We start from the raw sequence: 19958 nt of genomic DNA on the forward strand, positions 1-19958 counted from the left end.
TAAACAGCATGTGTCAGCCACGGGTCGAAATCCACTCCTTAGTGACGGTTCCCACCCAGTAATAAAAACCGATGTCGAAGGCTTAGCTTCTTCTATTTGCACAGGGCAGAAGCATGCGCAGAACCAGAAACGCGTCATAAGGTGGTGTTTAAGACATGAAGTATATGGTTTATTTCTGGCTCCTTAATCACTTACAGCGCGTACAGCCAACAAGATTTCGAGTTTTATTTCCGTTAACCAGAAAGAGCTGTCGCTCTAGTGTGGATTTGTACACCACCTCTTCATTTCAACGACAAAACTTAACAATTTTGTAATATTTAATCATACCTACAAAATTACAAACATTCAATTAGATAAGTATTTAATCATACTTATAGATTACAAACATTGTATTAGATTAGTATTTTATGGCATTCTCGGTAAATCACACCTGGACGCCCTGCTGGGCCAATGATGATTGGAATAAACAGAGCACCGGTACATTGGTGCCTCGGTAAAATGTACTGCAATGGGTATAGTGTATGCTAAGCAGTGGGCTTACTCAGCCGCTCCTCTGACGCTGTTAGCGTCGCATCCAATGGGTGGGGCCACAGACAACTTCAATGGAAGCTTTGCTTGCAGAGTGACCATAGCGGAGGCTTTCATTTTCCTGGCGCTGCTGTTGATTTCAATTCGAAGCAGTTCACACTCTTATTTGTTTTTTTTTAATTTCGCCACACTTGAGATTCCACACTTACATATCTTTAGCAAGCACTTTATTTGTTTTGGACTGCACCATACTTATAAACCGGCCTTAGGGCAATTGAACGTCGCAGTTCCACGTAAATATACGCGGAACGTTTACTCGATCGTGTGACTTGTTTTCTGTTCGCCCTGTGAGTCAGATTAAGTTAGTTACTTTAATCCGAGACAGAGAGAAGGGGTGAAGGGAGGGACTCATGCCAAACTAGTACAGTTTCAGAGGAAAGCGAGCCAGGCAAGCCACCTGAATTAATTGACTCTTTGTTGTTTGTGTTTCTGTGTGCTCCCAATCGTTTGTACTTGACTAGGCTGCCTTCTCCAATATGCTGCAACAGGTAGGTGTTTCAGAAGTTCATATGATTATTCACTATTTGAATATATGCGCCCATTCGATAGCTCCACCCTCTCCTCCTTTATTTTATTATGTTCTCTTCGGATGCCCGATAGATGAAATGGGAGAAAGTTAGGCGAGTAAAACAATGTTTCAAAGCCACCACCTTGTCTCAACGTAACATTAAACAAAAATTTGGATTATGTCGAATGCAAGAAAAAAATATAACCAATGCTCATTCACAACTTTGCATGCGTTTCACTAGATATGGATTTCTTCGCAATACCATTATTAACACTACACTGCTCTATCGCAAGATTACACTAAGCCACATCAGCTGACACGCAGACATCTTACATTGAAAAAGAACGGCAATGCTTACATTAACGCATTAACCTTTTCCCGGTTCCATATCTTTTAAAGAGGCCCTGAAACACTTCTATAGCTAATCATATGCAGAACGGCCGCACTATTAAAGGACGTCATCTCAGGAATCTCATGCCGCAAATGTTTTTCGAATCCTTCGACTATAACTGGACTTTTTGCACCGATACCTGGCTTTCTCTCTCCTTTCGTCTCCGCTGGCGTGCCAGATACACAGTGGAGAAGCCAAAGAGACAAAGCCTCGGCCAAAAGTTGAGGGTTGCGGAAATGAAATAGGGAGGGTACCCACGGCCAAATAAGAACCCTTGATAATTTGAAAGTAGCGACATTCTCCTCCGCTCAGCGCTTTCCTCCTCGATTCTCCTCGGGTGCCGGCTGCGCGTGTTGCGCACGGCACGCTTTTTCTCCTTGGCTCCCGCGGACGGGCAGCATCATTTGATGGAGGCGGATGATTGTGGGTCAGTTGCGCGCCCCAATGGGGTAGAAAATTTTGAAGAATGGTGATAACAGCATCGAAAATGCTGAACGTAACATTTATGAGGACATTGGTCTCACTTAAAGCCGTATGAATGGGGCATAACGGATGTAAAAGGAGCTTTGAGACGAGTTCTATACTCCAGACATTTTTTTTCTGCGGCATAATAACATGCTTTACATTGTGCATATGATCTAGTATTGCTTGTGGCACATCCCTCTGCTCTTGGCTTTTAAGGCGAAAGTCTTAAGGGGCTCATACCCCGGTTGGCCTTGAAAAAAAACAAACGTGACTATCATCATCAGCAAAGGCTCATACCCCCTAAGCAAGCAAAAAAATGCAATGGCTCAGCTCTCTCGTAATGCAAAGGCTACAAGCACTCAACAAAGTGTAGCATACAATGCATACATTCACTGGAATCACGCATACAACATACAGAAACGCGGCGCCTAGTCGAGTTGTACAAAAAAACGCGTGATCTTCTCTATGGCTCATACCCCTCCCAGTCGACGGCTCGTACCACAGTAAGCGAGCAGAAAATACAATGGCTTATACCCCCGTAGGGCAGAGGCTACAAACGCTCAGCAAAGTGAGGCGAACAGTGCATAGATTCATTGAAATCACCTATACAACACACAGAACAGCGTACGTTGCAACTCCCTGCTGGGAGGATACAACGTAAAGTCGAAGAGAAACATCGTTGGCGCGAGTCGGACCATGCTATACGAACGCGCGAAGCCGCAGTTGCGAGCGAAGGAACCGAATGTGTCGAACTGTGAAAGCAGCGGCGCCAAGATGTGAGACAGTGCATTACCAAGTGTGCAGCAGGCTTTCGCCTTCACGTGTTACAGGAGTGTAACATGCTCCCGAATTTTTTTTTCTTGCCTGTGCGCGCATGTGAACCACAGGGATTATATTCAGCGTGTCTTCTTATAATGAAGTAGCCGCGAGTACACCGTCCGTCCGTGTATGTCTTCGCAATGCGAAAGTAGATCTTGCGATGTGATCTCCAAATTGAACAGGGCGGTTGCGCAATCTCAGTACGAGCAAGCGTGCGCGATCATGTGAGCACCCCTGCACGTCGCCTGTATCTGTGAGAAAAACCATTTAATAATCGTCAACTACTTATGCGTGCGTGACAGCCAAATTCAAAGCAAATTCAAGAACTTCAAGAAAAACCGCAATGTGGACTAGCTAGTGCTCATCACCCGCAATACTGCGGGTATACAAGCCATTAATTTTTTTCAGGGCTTGCATTCATAGTATCCAAGTTACTGACGCACACGTCGAAGTAAGCTGGAAAGAAAGTTGCTCTAGAAGCCACTATTTCGATTTTCTGTAAACTTGGAAGCGGATCTTAACAATCACCAAAAATGCGAGCGCGAGGCCGTATCTTCACACAGGATTGATTACAACGGAAAGCAGAACCTATAGTGCTGCATTTCCGACTGCATTTCCGACAGTTGACGGCGTGTGAGGTGATGGAGTCCCAGCAGAATATTCAGCATACCGAGGACAACCCCATTTTTATGCAACGTACAAATTGTCGCAGATAAAATGCTGAGGAGCAGGTCGGAAGAATAAAAAAAAATGCAGCATTAGGGGATGCTTTGATACGCGTTATAAGAAAGGTGCCTTACCTTGCAAACAAAATTGTTCTTTGTCGAAACAAGTTATTTCGGTCAATGTTGTGCACCCAGTGCTTCTTCCGCAAGCCGTCACGCTTTCCTTGTGGTATAAAAAAGTGCATATCCATCTTCAGGCTTCTTGCTGCACTTATAGGTGCTAAAACATGTCATAGGGCCAGCACAACGCCGAATGGAACACAGCGTGAAACGTCCGCTGCGCCGAGCCAGATGGTAAGGAGAAAAATGGCGCCAACGAAAAAGAAAAACGCTATCAACAAACAAGATCAGCGTATTTCCAAGGGCAACGGCAGAGAGACCAATCGTCGTGCAGAAAAACGGGCGCAAGACCGGTTCCCGCCGAGAGGACGTGCAAGGGGCGAGGAGGTCGTGCGGCGGCGGCAAAGTTCAAATAGTGGCGATTCTTTCAAATTATCAAGGTGCTTTATTTCGCCGTACGGCGAAAAGGGGCTTTACGGCGAAACGGCTCGTCGCGACACCCCGTGGCGGCCACGGTAGATTACGCTACGCAGCGTGCCGCTGCTATCTCGGAGGCGACGCGAAGCAGCAGACGCAGCTACGCGCACTGCGAGGATGAAATGATTTCCTTGTCTTTTTTGAGATCGCAACCATATTTATTTTTCATTTTTTTAACTCAAGATCACCAATGATGTATTATTTAGAATGGCCATCCTTTGGCCACGCCATTGCGACATAGGTGCAGTTGGCCGCAGCGAAAAGATATTTGTGCGGCTACTTCAGCTAAAGGTTAACTGCTGTTGTCTTGCGACGTCACAGCAGCTCAAGCGCGTCTCTTTTGACAAGGAAAAAAAAGGGAGAGAATGCTTTTAACATTAACCTTGAAGTCGGAGTAAAAGCGCCATATTACGCACGGCCTTTCCTCGTCGCCCGTTAGCAAGTTTTTCCTTCCGCAATCGAGAAAGCTGGCGCCTTCCAATTAAAGGGTGCCTATAATACATTGCATTGAGAAGAGTGTATACCGAGACACAAAACGCCCTCAATGCAGAGTGCAACTACACTAGTAAAAAATTTTGCACCCTTTGGGGCGCATCTTGTCCCACAGCAATATTCGTCATCTGTCTTGCTCGCACTTCCTTTCTTTAAAGCTGCGAGCTCGCTACTTCTAAGTCACGAACGGCTTGTGTGTTATCAGCGTGACGCAGCATCCGCGACAGGAAAGTAGCGAGCGCAACGTTTGAAAAAAAAAAAAAATACGTAAGCGGGGTAGATGACGGTCATCGTTGTGGAACAATTAAACACCCCGAAGGCTGCAACTGTTTTAAGAGTGTATGACAAAAACAACCATGCTACGCCTTTATATTTATAGAGGATGCATCAAGGGCATACTTTATAATGTTATGCCTCACAATGATTTGCGAAACCAAAGCGTTTTATTTTGGTAACGCAGTACCACTGAGAGTTTCAACTTCATTTTGCGGAAACACCTCATACTGTCATACAACTTATGTATACAGGATACATTTTCTAGCAGCAGTAAAAAAAAAAAAAAAAAAAGCTGTCGGTCAGTTTTGCAGGAAAAGTTGGCATAACAATGCGAGTGTTAATTCAGAATGCCTGCAGTGATAGCTGTGATAATCCATCATTTCTACCAATACATCTGTCAGCCGATTATGCTAAATTAGCACGGTTATATGGTTCTCGCCAGGCAGTGTCGGTAACATTTTCTTGAACAAATTAACCGGGTCGCGGCTCAACATCATCAATGCCTGTACAGAATAGAGGGACCAAGTCACTTAAAGACGATGATTATGATGAAGATGATGACCTGCTCGGAGTTTTATACTTCATGTTTTACTTGTCTTTATTTTTTTTTCTCGACGAAGCTTTCTTATTATTTTCAAACTAGACCTTTAAATTATTCCTCCGGTAACGAGTCATGACCTTCGGGAGGTGAAAAGGTAACGTCATGAAACAGCATCAAAGTTAAAAGCCACATGCCTCTGTTACCATGATGACGTAATTGTCTTTTCTTCCAACGGAAAAGAGAGAGGCCATTCTTTACGTCTTCTGACAGGCCAATTCTGCCAAATGCTATTTCGGCTGTCGAAAATACGAGCACTCGGAAACTTAACCGACGCTACCAGTATACAGCCTGACGCTGACAAAACACGTGCTGTCAGCAAATTTCCATCTCCTCGTTCGTCCGCTGATGTCCGAAGTTTACTTGGGCTGTGTTCAAACCTACGGCACTTTATTCAGAACTTTGCTGACATAGCCCGTCCTCTCGCCGATCTCCTCAAAAAGGAAATTAGTTTCTGTTGGACTGTGAGCAAGCTTAGGCATTTTCAGCGCTTACTGCTCGTCTCATAAATCCGCTCATTTTGGGTCATTTTGATCCATCTGCCTACACTGAAGTTCGCACTGTTGCAAGCGGCCACGGCATCGGTGCTATCTTGTCGCAACATCAACGGGATGCAAATCGCGTAATCGTTTACGCTAGCCGCCTTCTCTGAGCCTTAGAGCGGGATTATTCAATAATCAAACGTCAGTGCCTTGCTTTCATTTGGACCATTGCTAACTGCCTCGCTTACCTGTTCGGCATACCTTTTTCTGGCATCACAAACCACCACGCCTTATGTTGGCTGTCCTCACTCAAATACCCCACACGTCTTGGACGCTGGGCTTTACGTTTACAAGAGTGCATCTGCTCTGTATATACTATAAATCTGGGCGGCTGCATGAGGATGCCGACTGCCTCTCCCGCTATCCGGCCGATCCACTCAGCGCCATAGAACTTTAATCCGATGCTTGCGTTTTGTCGATTTCTCAGCGTCTTCAACGACACCATCGAACAGCGTCGCGACCTGTCCTTACGAACCCTTATCGACTCCTGATCTCGGAAAAGCACGACCGCTTCCTCCATCTGTTCCGCCCGCAAAATGACACCTTATACCGGTTCAACATGCAACCCGATGGTGCTGAACTGCTGCTTGTTGTTCCGCAGCATCTACGCTCTACTGTTCTCGCACCCACCGCTGGCCATTTGGGTGTCTAACGCACTTACGATCGCGCTCACAGACGCTTCTTTTGGCCTGGGCTATGCCACTCAATTTGACGCTGCGTCGCGGCTTGCGAGCTCTGCCAAAACCGCAAGAAGCCTCCTTATCTTCCCGCTGGGTACTTTCAGCCGATAGACATCCCAAGTGAACCATCTTTCCTCGTCAGCTTGGACCTCCTTGGCCCTTTTCCAACGCCATCCTTGGGTAACAAGTGAGTCGCTGTCACACGAGCGCTACCAACTGTGCAACTGATGTCGCCGAGTTCCTTCTTCATAAAGTGATCCTGCACCATGGCGCTTCTCGTCAGCTACTCACTGATCGGAGCTCTTGCTTTCTCTCAAAAGTTGCCGACGACCTTCTCCGCTGTTGCTCTACGTTTTACCAATTCACCACAACTTACCATCCCCAGACAAACGGACTTACTGAGAGCCCCAAGTGCACACACACAGAGGTGCTGCTCTCCATGTAGACCTCCGATCCCCACAGGGATTGCGATTGTACTTTGGCGTTTGTTACATTTGCCTACAATTGGTGATATTTTGTCCTCACGCTTGGTAGTATCAGCGCCACTACTATGCATAGCAAGCGTAATTTAATGTGCCATTCCATTCTAGCCTGCATCCACAGGTTAGCATAAGGTACGATCATGTGTGCTTCTACAGCGACCCGGCGACGGACCATCCGACGCAGCAAGCAAGCCCTCCTCGCAGCTCCTCGTCCCCTCATGAAGCTACGCGATCAGCCCGCCACACACAAGCAGGAATTCCCGAGCGTCAGTGAATTAGCGCACATACACAAGAATGCATCCGGCTTCCAAAAAAAGCTATTCACGTTAAAGAGATTATTTAATAATACAACTAAAGGGCTGTGTAAACTACGGAGGACGAATAGCAACGACAGAGGTAGCAAAGTACACTTACCGAAGACCAAATTACATGGATGGTTGACGCAGGCATGAAATAGAGGATGTTCAGTACCCTGCGGGTTCCTTAGCTGCAGATAAAGTTCTCCCGCCCTCAACCACCACGAATTTTCCGAGCAGGCGTCCGTGGCTATAGGGTCGGAGTGCACGTCCCCAGTCACCTACATCTGAGGGTAATTTCACTACCCTGAGGTCCTCTTACTCTCAATCTCCCCGAATCTATGGTAGAGGCGTGCGTGCGGCTCTGAGTGCGCAGCGTCGCCAGCCAACGGCACCTGGAGTACTTAGGTGTCAGAATGCCGTGATTCACCGACACCTAAAGTATAATAAAGTACATAAAGTACCAGTCACCGACACCTCGGGGTAATGTCGTTACCCGCGAGGTGCTCCTGCGCTCTGCCGCCCCGAATCGAATCTCTCGCCGTGGCGTACGTGGCTCGGAGTGCGCGGTGTCGCCAGTCACCGACACCTCGGGGTAATGTCGTTACCCGCGAGGTGCTCCTGCGCAATGTAGTCCGTAATCGTGGAGGCGTCCGTGGCTGTTGGCCGAGATTCCTGTGTAGTTTTCTTGCAGGCGCATGAAAGAAGCCCTGCGATGCCAACCTGGTCCAATTATCCTGTCACTAGTAGCGGGTTTTGAAGGCGTCTGACGTACGAGTTCTTTTTAATAGATCATCTACAACTATAGCTGCTTGTTATTCGTTAGAGCAGCCATTTATCGATAATGCTAATCAGGTGCGATGTCAAACAATTTTTGTCAGCCAAGCCCAGAAATAGGCTATATCAGGATCGGCACCTCTTCAGTTTTTACAGCCTTTAAATACTGGTCTTCCCGAGAACCCTCCCCGAGACCCCTTCCCGAGAATGATCCACCCCTCGAACTGTGCGCGGAGACGCGAGCTGCATCCTGCACATTATTCTAAACTATCGCATAGGAAGAGACCAGCCGCTGCTTGGACCACCGCAGAACTCCAGTCGGCGATCCCAGGTACCGAACAGCGAGAGGCTCGATATCTAGCTGATCCACCATTAGGCTGTAATCATAAGGCTCAATAATCAATAAATGTTTTTACCACCACTACCACCAGGTACCGCATTCCACCAGCGGTTAGAGAGAGTATGGTGCCTTTCAATAAATGTATTCCCTAATGTCTGTCTTCCCTAATGTCTTCCCTAATGTCTGTCTGTCTGTCTGTCTGTCTGTCTGTCTGTCTGTCTGTCTGTCTGTCTGTCTGTCTGTCTGTCTGTCTGTCTGTCTGTCTGTCTGTCTGTCTGTCTGTCTGTCTGTCTGTCTGTCTGTCTGTCTGTCTGTCTGTCTGTCTGTCTGTCTGTCTGTCTGTCTGTCTGTCTATCTATCTATCTATCTATCTATCTATCTATCTATCTATCTATCTATCTATCTATCTATCTATCTATCTATCTATCTATCTATCTATCTATCTATCTATCTATCTATCTATCTATCTATCTATCTATCTATCTATCTATCTATCTATCTATCTATCTATCTATCTATCTATCTATCTATCTATCTATCTATCTATCTATCTATCTATCTATCTATCTATCTATCTATCTATCTATCTATCTATCTATCTATCTATCTATCTATCTATCTATCTATCTATGCGCTTTCTAATTTAAATATGGTAAATGAAAAAGGGCATACAAAAATAGGTGGATAGAGAAATAGCTTGGGTCGTCGCCATGCATTCGTTGTCACACCACTGGCATCGTTGTGATGCCATCGTGGCCTTATTTCATCGTTATTATAACTTGGACATCCGACTCTCCTCATGCCGTTGTGGGGAGCCAGAGTCGTCGTGATGCCGTTGCCATCATGCCATCTTCGTGTCACGATGATGTCACGATGGTCATCACTTCAGTAACGTCATCCCGTTGTCGTTATACCGCCTTCGTCGATTCATCGACGTAATTCGTTCTTCGTCATTCTGTCATAATCATGCTCTCTTCATTTAATCGCAATTATGGCACCGTTATCATGTCATGGTCATCATTGCATCCTCGTCAGACAGACGCTATCCCACATCCGTCGTCATACCGTTGTTGTCACGTCATCGTCGTCATACTGCCGTCGCCATCTCATTGTCCTCATGTCGCCATTGTAAAGCTGTTGTCGTCACACCATTGTCATATATTAAGAATCGACATCTCATTTTCGTTATGCAGTCGTCGTTATACCCTACTTTGGCGTCCCTTCATTCCTTCATCGTTCCATCGTCACTGCGTCGGCGTCGTACAGTCGTCGTCATGCCGTCATGTTCATAGGTGACCTTGGCAAAAGAGTGCCGTTGCGAAGTTGAACGCTATCGGAGTACGTGGCATATAGCCGAATGAGTCTCAGAATTGCCACTGCATGTTCTCAACAAAGGCGACTTCAAGAATACCGTATGTGGCCACATCGCTCGAACGCTACACTCTTAGGCAGAGTTACACCCTTTGGCTTGCCCCTTCTGCCACACAACAATAATCGTTATCTGCCTTGATGTGTTTCCTTTCTTTAACGCTGCGAGCCCGGAACTTTCCAGTAACGAACGGCATGCGCGTTATCAGAAGGGGCACTCCAAAGGGTGTAAACCCCTTTGGTATGTTGTTAGGTGTGCGTTTCAATCAGTGGCGTAGCTAGGTCGTCTGGCACCCGGGGCCCATAGGTCTTCTGTCACCCCTCCCCCCCCCCCCACGGTTGTAGTCGAGGAAGGCGAGGATATCGACAATTTCCGGGTTTCAGCACCAGTACAGCCGCCTTGGACACCGCGCACGTCCCCCTGGTGCCCCTCTCCTTCGCTTTCTCTCTCCAGCGCCTCGCTGGCGTAGTATGAGGGATCACGCGGCGCGCTCCTCATAGGTTTTGCTGTCAGCGGTCACTGAAAACACCACCCGGGTGCTCTCCCGGAAATTTCTGTAAGTACTTTCGTAACGAGAGCAGTTTTTTACTGTCTAAATAATTTTCTTGGGCAAACTTAAAGCACAGAATCGTTTACAGACGCTATCTCGTTACCGAATACGTACAGTGGGCGCCACTGTGCGCGGTCGCCGCGATTTAGTCTCCCGAACCGGCTTCTTGCGTGAAAGGTAGGCAAACGCCGAGACCAAACTATGTGAAATATGTTCTTATAGTGTTTGTATATCTAAATGGAGCGTAATAGAATGAAGCCTCAATGCAGCGATCGCACAGCTTCGCAGCGACCGACTGCGCGTCTGCATGCTTGTCAGCGCACTGTTTCGCTTTCGCCGCGTGCGCGTTTTCGCACCGTGCCATCAGCTTTAGGCTGCAGAATATGAGCATTTGACAGTATACAAGCAACCAATGTTGCGTGCGCGCTATCAGAGCTGTTCAAAAACAATTTCATTCTAGAGACTTCGACGCCTACGGGGACTGATGTGCCGGACGTCGCGACGATTCAATGTTCTTTCTTTTCAAAATTCTTGGACGTTTCAATATTATTTCTCGAGTTGCGTCGCACTATACGTTTATCGGTGTTCTCAGCCTGCGATTATCCGCTGCTTCTTTTATGCGAAGCATATTACGAGAGCTCAACCCAGCTCCTCAGGCGCGACGGTGTCGCCTTCAATACCACGTGACACCGTGACGTCACGACAGAGGAGAAACGGGGCTCCAACTCGCGCCGTCGCGGCGGTATATAAGCCGCTGCGCTTGCCTCTACTAGACACTCACGAGGTGAGATGCCTCCTGGAGACAGAGCTGCTCGTTGGAATGAGAAGCGAAGGTTGCGACGTGCTACAGAGACTGATTTTCTAGGTGGCTTTGGCTCAACTCTTGCAAGATGGGCTGGGTGGGAATCGAACCAGGGTCTCCGGAGTGTGAGACGGAGACGCTACCACTGAGCCACGAGTACGATGCTTCGAAGCGGTACAAAAGCGCCTGTAGTGAATGCGGTGTTGCCTTAGAAACGAGCTGTTTCTCAGGCGTGCGTCTCTTGCTCAGGCGCACATTTCGTTGCCGCGCCGAACGCTGCGTTGCTCGACGCTCACCGCGTCCAATGCGGGGCGCGTAGTCGCTGCGCCGTAGCCCATTCTCTTACACCCCTTGGCGGGTCGACGGGAACGCTGTCGCGTTCCACTCTTGAAGGCGAAGCAGAGTAACACATGAGTTGTTTCTTCGTCTAGCCGAACCAAATATAGCCAAGCAACAGCAGTTCACCAGGCTAAACAGTGGTTCAACAACTAAAATAAAGGCTAGTATGCTTCGCATCCTGGGCTTAACCTTTGTTAAGCCACAGCCATTTTTTTTGTAATCCAGTGCATTAATTCATAACACAAACATGACCATATGCCATGCGTTTTTTTTTTTTGCTTCTTACCACTACCTATCCACTCCAGTGAACTAGCCAGCATCTATAGCATCGACGAGTTCATAGACCAAACCGTCATGACATTAGTCGGGCAGCGGACTCGGGCGAGCGTCTCAGTGCGCGTTTTTCGAACATTGCAGACCCGGCGCCGAAGCAGAAATCTTCCTCGCGTCTGTGCTTGCTGCATACCCGAGTTGTAGCCGATGACTGTTTGCCGGTTTTATGTTTCGCGAGCCAAGCTTCACGCAGCCTCTTGTCCTGCGGCCACGTATGAATAAGGCTGACACCGGGCTCCGTTGCGTACGTCCGGCACTGCGGCACCGAGCAGTAGCCTACCATGTTGCGAACCTTCAAAGGCAGCCGCTACCTATTCCAGTGCTTTCAATCGTTGTAAAGGAGACACTCGAAGCGGGAAAATCCCGCCAATAAATGAGGACCGCAGCGTACGAGGGAACTTATACATTCCTTTTCAGCTCGCTTCGGCGCTCCCGAAGCAGCCGACGAGGCCGCTATGTCCACGTGACCCCTAATAGCACGTCATGCCGACGGTGGCGCCAGCTTTTCGAGTGGTGGAGCTCGAGGCCAATACACGCTGTTTTTTTCTGCGCCAAATAACACAGCACTGTTATTTTAACAGTGCTGTGTAAAGTTTTAATTACCAATTTTAGCGGCAACATTTCATTCGCGAAATTGAAGGCCGACATTCATATCTTGCCCAACAGCAACTTCACAAAAATCGTCGTAGGTACTATGGCCCGCAGTATTTTGGCTGTGGGCAGCACTGAACGAAAACGAAAATTAAATTGTGTCGCAGTGATGCTGATCTTCCCACCATATTAGAAAAACGGAAAACGCCACCTGCCTCCCTGCTGCGCAGGCGCCAATGATATGACAATTACGACTTCTCGTTATTGTGACCAATAAAGCCTTGTTTTTATTTGCTGCTATACGGACTAACGTGATTATCCTAGCTGCGGTACCACCAAAAGATTGGGAACAGAATAGAGCACGCTTCGCGTCGATTCTTGGCGTCACCATAAAAAAAAAAAAAAAGACCTCGATGAAGCCCGTACCAGCGAAACCTGTTGGTCTGCACTTGCAATGGAGAGGGTTGAGGGATCAACCTCACTGGTGCCCTATTTCATATTCCTTTCGCTACTGCCATACTGGGCGCCGCCTGCAGTGCCAAAGTACTGTAGGTTGTAGCACCCAAAACGATTTTGTTTAAGAAGTTTTTGTTGAGTTAATAATATGACTTTGAATCCTCAATTCTGGAATTGAAGTGCTTCCTCTATAAGTACTAATTAGGTGATTATTAAGGATATGGTCGTTACTTACCTGCCACATTTTTCACGCTACCGAGTTCCTAGTAATCACAGACACATAACTTCATAGAATATCCGGAAATATATCCTTACAAAATTCATGTTTTTTTTTTAATTCTGTGCAGCTGACACAGGCACTGTACTTATGACATGAAGTCACACAATAACAACAGTTTTCTGAAACTTTCGAGGGTAAGAAGAAAAGCGTGAAACATAACGGCAGGTTTAGCAGCGGATTCTCGGAGCGAGCGGGAGAGGGGAAGTAAAAGCGAGCTGAACATCGCGGCGCCCGCGACTATATACAGCCTGTCGAGTCATACGCCGCCAAACACTTCGGCCGCACCGAGTCTGAAGACGATCCAGAGAATCCCATACGGGGCTTTTCACGGCCGCACTTATGCAACGCCGCTCGCAACGAACGCTTCGCCGTAAATGAGAGCGCCGGGCGCGCTCGTTGAACGCCCTCTTACTGCTTTCTTTGTTCGTCTTCGCTGCGCGTTCTGAACGGAAGAGGGACCCAAGAGCCTCAACGCCTTACTGTATGTTTAGCGACTCCTGCTCCCAGCATGCACGCAGGGCGCACCCCACATGGAACATTCCGCTAAGGCGAATAGTTTAGCGACTATTTTGGGAATTAAATTTTGTTAGCCCGCACATTCGTGCGATGATTTCATGGGGTGTTAATAGAGCTGCAGCCGACAATTTTGCGGCGCAACGCATCGGGTACATGAGCTCGGAACGCATTGGGTACATGAGCTCGGGCTACTGGATACCGGAGCATTCTTTGCCATTTGCGCCCAGTCAAGCTGGCGGAAAAAGGGGTGTCTTCAGGCGTATGACACCCCCCCCCCTCCCGCTGGCCCCTTGCACCCGGGGCCCACGGCCCCCCGGCCCCCCCTGTTGCTACGCCATTGGTTTCAATCTATCCAGTGTGGCAAATCCCCCTCGGGGGTACGAGCCTTGTTTTGAGGCAACAGCAGCAATATTTTTGCTGGAACGTGAACAAAGAAGACCTACTGAAGTGTTCGCGTGCCTGGGAAGCTTGTCTGCCTCGATTCCTCTCGTCTTGTGTGCGAAAGGAGACTGGGCACATTTTAACTGATTGTTGTACTTTGTTCCTTCCATAGGTTGTTTTTTTCCTTTCCTTTCCAGCGGCCGTGAATGCCGGTCTCCGGTCCCGGCCAGCGCTCGCCCTGGTCGACTAGTCCGACTGATTCGGTGCCTCTGGAGTGTTTCTTTAGGAACGGAGCGAATACCTTGCCCGTGGCGCTCGTTCCCGCCGATGGTGGATCCATTCGGTTGGCTCAATCGGAAAGTTTCCAGAAGGAGCGGCGTGGTGTAGTGGAACATTTCGTTGACATCTCAGAGGAGAGGTGTTTTGGCAAGACTGGCATTTAATGTAAGCCGTCTAATGATCAGTGCCTCAATGATTTGCTTAACTGCACGAGATTCGCTAGCATCGTGGTTCGTGCTTTCGTGCCTCCTCACCTCGCATGCGTGAAGGGCATTGTTCGTGGGGTACACACCGATATCCCTCCTGAGGCTTTCTTGAAGATGCTCTGTCCGGCTGGTGTTGTTTCTGTCTACAGATGCAATAGGTCAGTGCACGATAACCGAGTTACAACTGAGAGTGTTTTTTTATCGTTCGCCGGTTTAACGCCCTTATCTGAGGTGAAGGCATGGCCGTATTTATCCCGTGTGGAGATGTTGACACCTAGAGCACTGCAGTGCCGAAACTGCTGGAGATATGGACACAATCCGAATGCCTGCAGATTTTCAGTGAGATGCTGCAACTGTGGCGGCTCTCACTGCGCATCAGCCTGTGACGTAGATGCCCCGAGGTGTTGCTTGTGCAAAGCAACACATAGTGCTACGGATAATAACTGTCCTGCACGAAGCCGTGAGATTCAGGTACTTGAGATTGCGGAGAAACTCCATTGTTCTCGTGCGGATGCAAAAGCAGAGATTAAAGAGCGTAATGTCGGTTACGCAGCCGCTGCATCCCGTCAGTCCACATCGCTAGAAACCACAGTGTCGGCCGCATTAGCAGCAGCTATTGACAAGGCAATGCCAATAGTTACGGAGCGTCTCTTCAACATGTTTGCTGAAGGTCTTACCGAGATGCTAACTGCCAAATTCAACGGCCTCCTGCAATCGCACTCTTCTGCTATTGCCCCCACTTTAACTAGTATTTTTGCTGAACATTCAAAAGAAATGAAATTTGACAGTCAGGCAGAAATTGAATATGATACTTCTACGTGTTCTCCGCTATTTTCGGCTGCAGGACCCAGCCACTCATTTGGACACATGAGGCTTTTAACCATTAACAATAGGCGTAAGAGTTCCCCACTCTCTCCCACCGATTCTCCCAAGTCTATGGCGAAAAAAAGGGGTAAAAACAGTGAACTCCATGAGCAGGATGCATTGCGTTCTGCCGTGTAATCATCCATACTAAGATCACCATTGCATCTGCAAAAGTTCCTAAATGTAATTGCTGCTCTATATCCTCCGCTTACGTTGGCGTACTTTATCTGGTTCATAAACTAATTTCAGATCTTATTTTACTTCAAGAATTATTGCTTTCATCACTATAGCGTTTTATTCTTAATAATTTTCGAAGATTTTGTTTAGATAACCCTGGTAGAAGCGGAGGGTTGTTAGCATTAGTTTCGTCAAAAAATTATCCTAAGGTAACTGTTTCTTTTGAACATGTATGTTCAGACTGCGAACTTGTAGGGCTAGATTTTTGACAGCCTGGTTTAGAGTGGTTAATGCGTACTTCCCGAACAGAGTCAAGTGCACTGAATTCGGACTCGTTATACCGAAATTGTTCAAATGTAATGCTCTTGCCAGAGCATTTTAATTCTCACCACACTTCTTGGGGAATGAAAACGGACGTTTGCGGAAAAAGTTTGTGGAATTAGGTGAATGATAACAATTTTCAATGTCACAATCCATGTGAAATTACTATTCTACGTGGGCGATTCTCACCTGCATTAGACCTGACTTGCTCGTCTGCTAAGATGTCTATTTCATCGGGGGATACCTTTGACAATGAAACAAGTAACGATCATTTACCCATTACATTTGAAATTATGCTTTCACGTCAGGCTCCTACTGTACGGCAAAGACAGCTCATTGATTATAAAGTCTATAAGTCAGCGTTAAATTCAGAGGTATCATCGTTGACCGCTTGTGATGATCAGCGGAAGGCTGACTCGCTGGTATTACCTTGAAATTCTGCGATTCAGCCCGATGAGTTTGCGGTCATGTCTGGCAGCTCGCCGTCAAACTTACCTTGGTGGAATGAAGGATGTACACAGGCTTACAGGGGAAGAAAAGCGGCATGGAAAAGTCTTCAACATAATCATTCACGAAAACAATTACATTGACTATAAGTTCTATGCAGCTCTGTTCAAAAGAGCTGTGGCAATAGCTAAAGATGAAAGCAAAAACGGGTTGCATTCATTTTTGTCAAAACCAGACAGAAGATCGGCACTTCGTAGGTTTTTACGGAGGTAAAAATTTATCCAACCGTCCGTACGGTCGCATTCCGCTGTTCTACACCCCAAAGAGGCGGTTGATTCACTAGATGGTGTCACAAATGGCTTGAAGCACACTTTTCTTCGCAGCGTCCCAGACCTAGGAGGTTTAATAGTTCGACATAGGAATCTGTAGAAGTAACCATGACGGAATCATCCGATGTCATTTTAACTGCACATCAATCGGCTCCTGTACCAGACCGTATAACAACATCTATGATTAAACTGTTGTTTAACTATTTCACTAATAAGCTTTTGAATATAGACAACTGTTCACTTCAACGTGAATAGATCCCGGACCCTTGGAGAATTGCGAAAATTGTGCTTTTACTTAAAAATCAAAACCTCGGATTGGACAACATTCGGCCAATTGCACTGATATCACATCTAGTCAAAATAATAGAAACATTTATTGCTGTCGGGGTCAGTGAATTCACTTCTTCCCAGGGTATTCTTTGCTTGAGTCAAATATGATTTAGGCCTTAATGTTCCACATGGTCAGCTCACGTTTATTTAGAAAGCCGCATTCGACTCACAGGACTTTCAGGAGATGTTTCAGCTTTGGTAACTTTAGATCTTGCGAAAGCATATGAGATTGTCGAACATTCACTTTTAATTTATAGATTAGCGAGCTACTGTCCCAGACTATCTAGTGGCCTGCATAAAAGAGCTCATTTCTGATAGATAATTCTTTTGTTTCAAGGATGGAGCTACAGCTGGTACATATAACAAGAGGCATGCCACAGAGATCTGTTCTTTCTACGATTTTATTATTTTGTTATTGTCTATCCCAGTTCATGAGGATGTGCAATTTTTATTTGTATGCTATTGCATTTTTCTCCACATCGCGGGATATCAATACGTTGCACCAAACTTTGCAATCTTATTTGTTTGCACTCGAGTCCTGGCTGGACGGACTGTGCTTTTCCTTAATGTCAAGTAATGCTTGTTACTTGTATTTCCATTGTCAAATCCCGCTTTCAATTCTCTTCATTAGCGAAATGAGCCGGTACCGCAAGTTGCAGCTTTGAAGTACTTTGGAACAACATATGATGGTCCGCTAAACTAGGTACAGCAAATCAACACAAATTCTAGTAAAGAAGAAAGTGCAGTGGGATTGTTGCACCATTTCAGTAAAAAAAAAAAGAAGGGTATACGTAAAGCTGCGTTGCTGATGATTTATAAGCTTTACGTCCGCCCCACTCTCGAATTCGGCTGTGTTCTTTATTGAGGATGTGCAGCTTACAAGCTAAGATCTTTATTACTAATAGAAAGGCAAGCGCTGCGTCTGTGTCTTGGGCTGCCACGTTTTTCGGCTAACGACGTGCTTTATCTGGAGCCTAGAATTCTTCCGCCGGAGCCGAGATTTAAGCAGATTACTGTCCTGACTTTTCCGTAGTTATACGATGCACCCCTCTCCCGTGCGCAATACATCTTCATCAATTCTCCCGATTCATTTTTCAGAACACATTGGCTGCGTTATCGACAACCACAAGTTGTTTTTCTTCAGACGCTGTTATCAAATCTTAATGTTCAGCTACCGTGCCTGATTTCTCCAAAAACCAATTCGTTAAAGGTGAAACTGATATTTGATTACATTTTTCCAAAACACGCAAAATCTTTTCCAGCGCGCATACTTGAAGGTCTCCTTCAAGATTATCTTAGTCCCTTTCCACCTCACTCGGTTATTTCTACGGATGCAACACAAAATTTAAAGAATGCCGAAGTTGGCATCTTTTCAAATCAGCTTAACTAGTTGTTTGCTCTACGTCTCGCTAAATATACCCCACTATTTCTTGCAGAATTTCTGACAATTATTCTAGCCATGAGGAAATTTGGTCCACAGAATTCTAAAGTAATAGTTACCGATACGCTTTCGGTTTACACACATTTAGCTTCTAATAATCGGTCACTCTTTCTGAGTATATTTTTGACGCTTGCCCCGAACAATTTGTCTGAAGTCCACTTTGTCTGCGTCCCCGGTCATAGTGGAATCTTTTTAAAGGAACCACCTGGCTCGCTCGCATCCTCGTCTTTAAATGGCCCAGTCTTAAATATTCTTCCTGATTTAGTTTTTATAACAGCAGCTAGATTTAGACGTCTTTTACTTTAAAATTGTAATGATTCATCCCTACTTTCCGCAGACGATTTCCGACATCTAAATTTCCGGTGGAACACGAGCAATTGCCTTTCACGACAATGTGAGGTGGCCTTGACAAGCTTCCGTTGTAGAGTTCCCCACCTAAATTTTTACCTTCACAGGCCTTGCTTATCAATAACTAACCTCTGCTCTTTTTGCAATGAACCAGAAACTCTGGACCATTTTTTCCTTTCTTGCCATCCCTTCTCCTCCCTCCGCAGAATGTTCCTCTTATTTCGAACCAGTAAACTAGTAAAATTATAAGAGTGATTACTGATATGCACAAGTTCATTGAATCTTCAGGAAAGTTTCGCTGCTAGGGTACATACTGTGGGTCGCTTTACTTTATTTTCATTTTATACTAAATTTATGTACAGGCGATCAAAAAATTTCTATTAGCATTTAGTTGCCTGATGCTTCGTTTTCAATGTATGCCGTTACCCCCTTTTGGTATTTTATTAGATGCTTTTTTTAATCTATCCAGTGTGACCAATCCCCCCTGTGGGTACGAGCCATGTTTTGAGGCAAGAACAGCGACAACAACAACAATATTTGATGTTGCTGCCCCGCTTTTAGTCTCCTTGTACATAGTGTAAATAAACCAGCTTTTCTGTACATCTCCCCGGGACATCTTGGTGGAGTTGCGGGTTACCTCATGAGTCCATCAGGGAAATTCGCAGCGGACATCTTGTGGGCCAATCGACCATGCCGACTGAGAGGCCCGCTATTTCGGCTTCGGCTAACACAACCCCGATTGTCCTGACCCAACTCCGAGACCCTGGCTCCTTCTCCGGCACTGACACCATGAGCATGGAACACCGGCTAACCGAATACGAACGAGCCAGCAAGAACAACCGGTGGGACCCGACTGTAATCCTGGCTAACACCATCCTTTACATCAAGGGAATGGCCCGTGTTTACTTCCAAACACATGAGGTGGAAGTGGCCAATTGGAACACCTGCAAGCAAAAACAACAGGAACTCTTTGGTAAGGCAGTTGGGCGCCTGCGAGCCGCCAAGAAGAAACTTTTGTGCCAGGCCTACATATCTACTGAACCGTACGGTTTGTACATTCACGATGTATCGGAACTCTGTCGG

The sequence above is a fragment of the Dermacentor albipictus genome, chromosome 4 (assembly GCF_038994185.2).
Source record: "Dermacentor albipictus isolate Rhodes 1998 colony chromosome 4, USDA_Dalb.pri_finalv2, whole genome shotgun sequence".
Taxonomy (NCBI): domain Eukaryota; kingdom Metazoa; phylum Arthropoda; class Arachnida; order Ixodida; family Ixodidae; genus Dermacentor; species Dermacentor albipictus.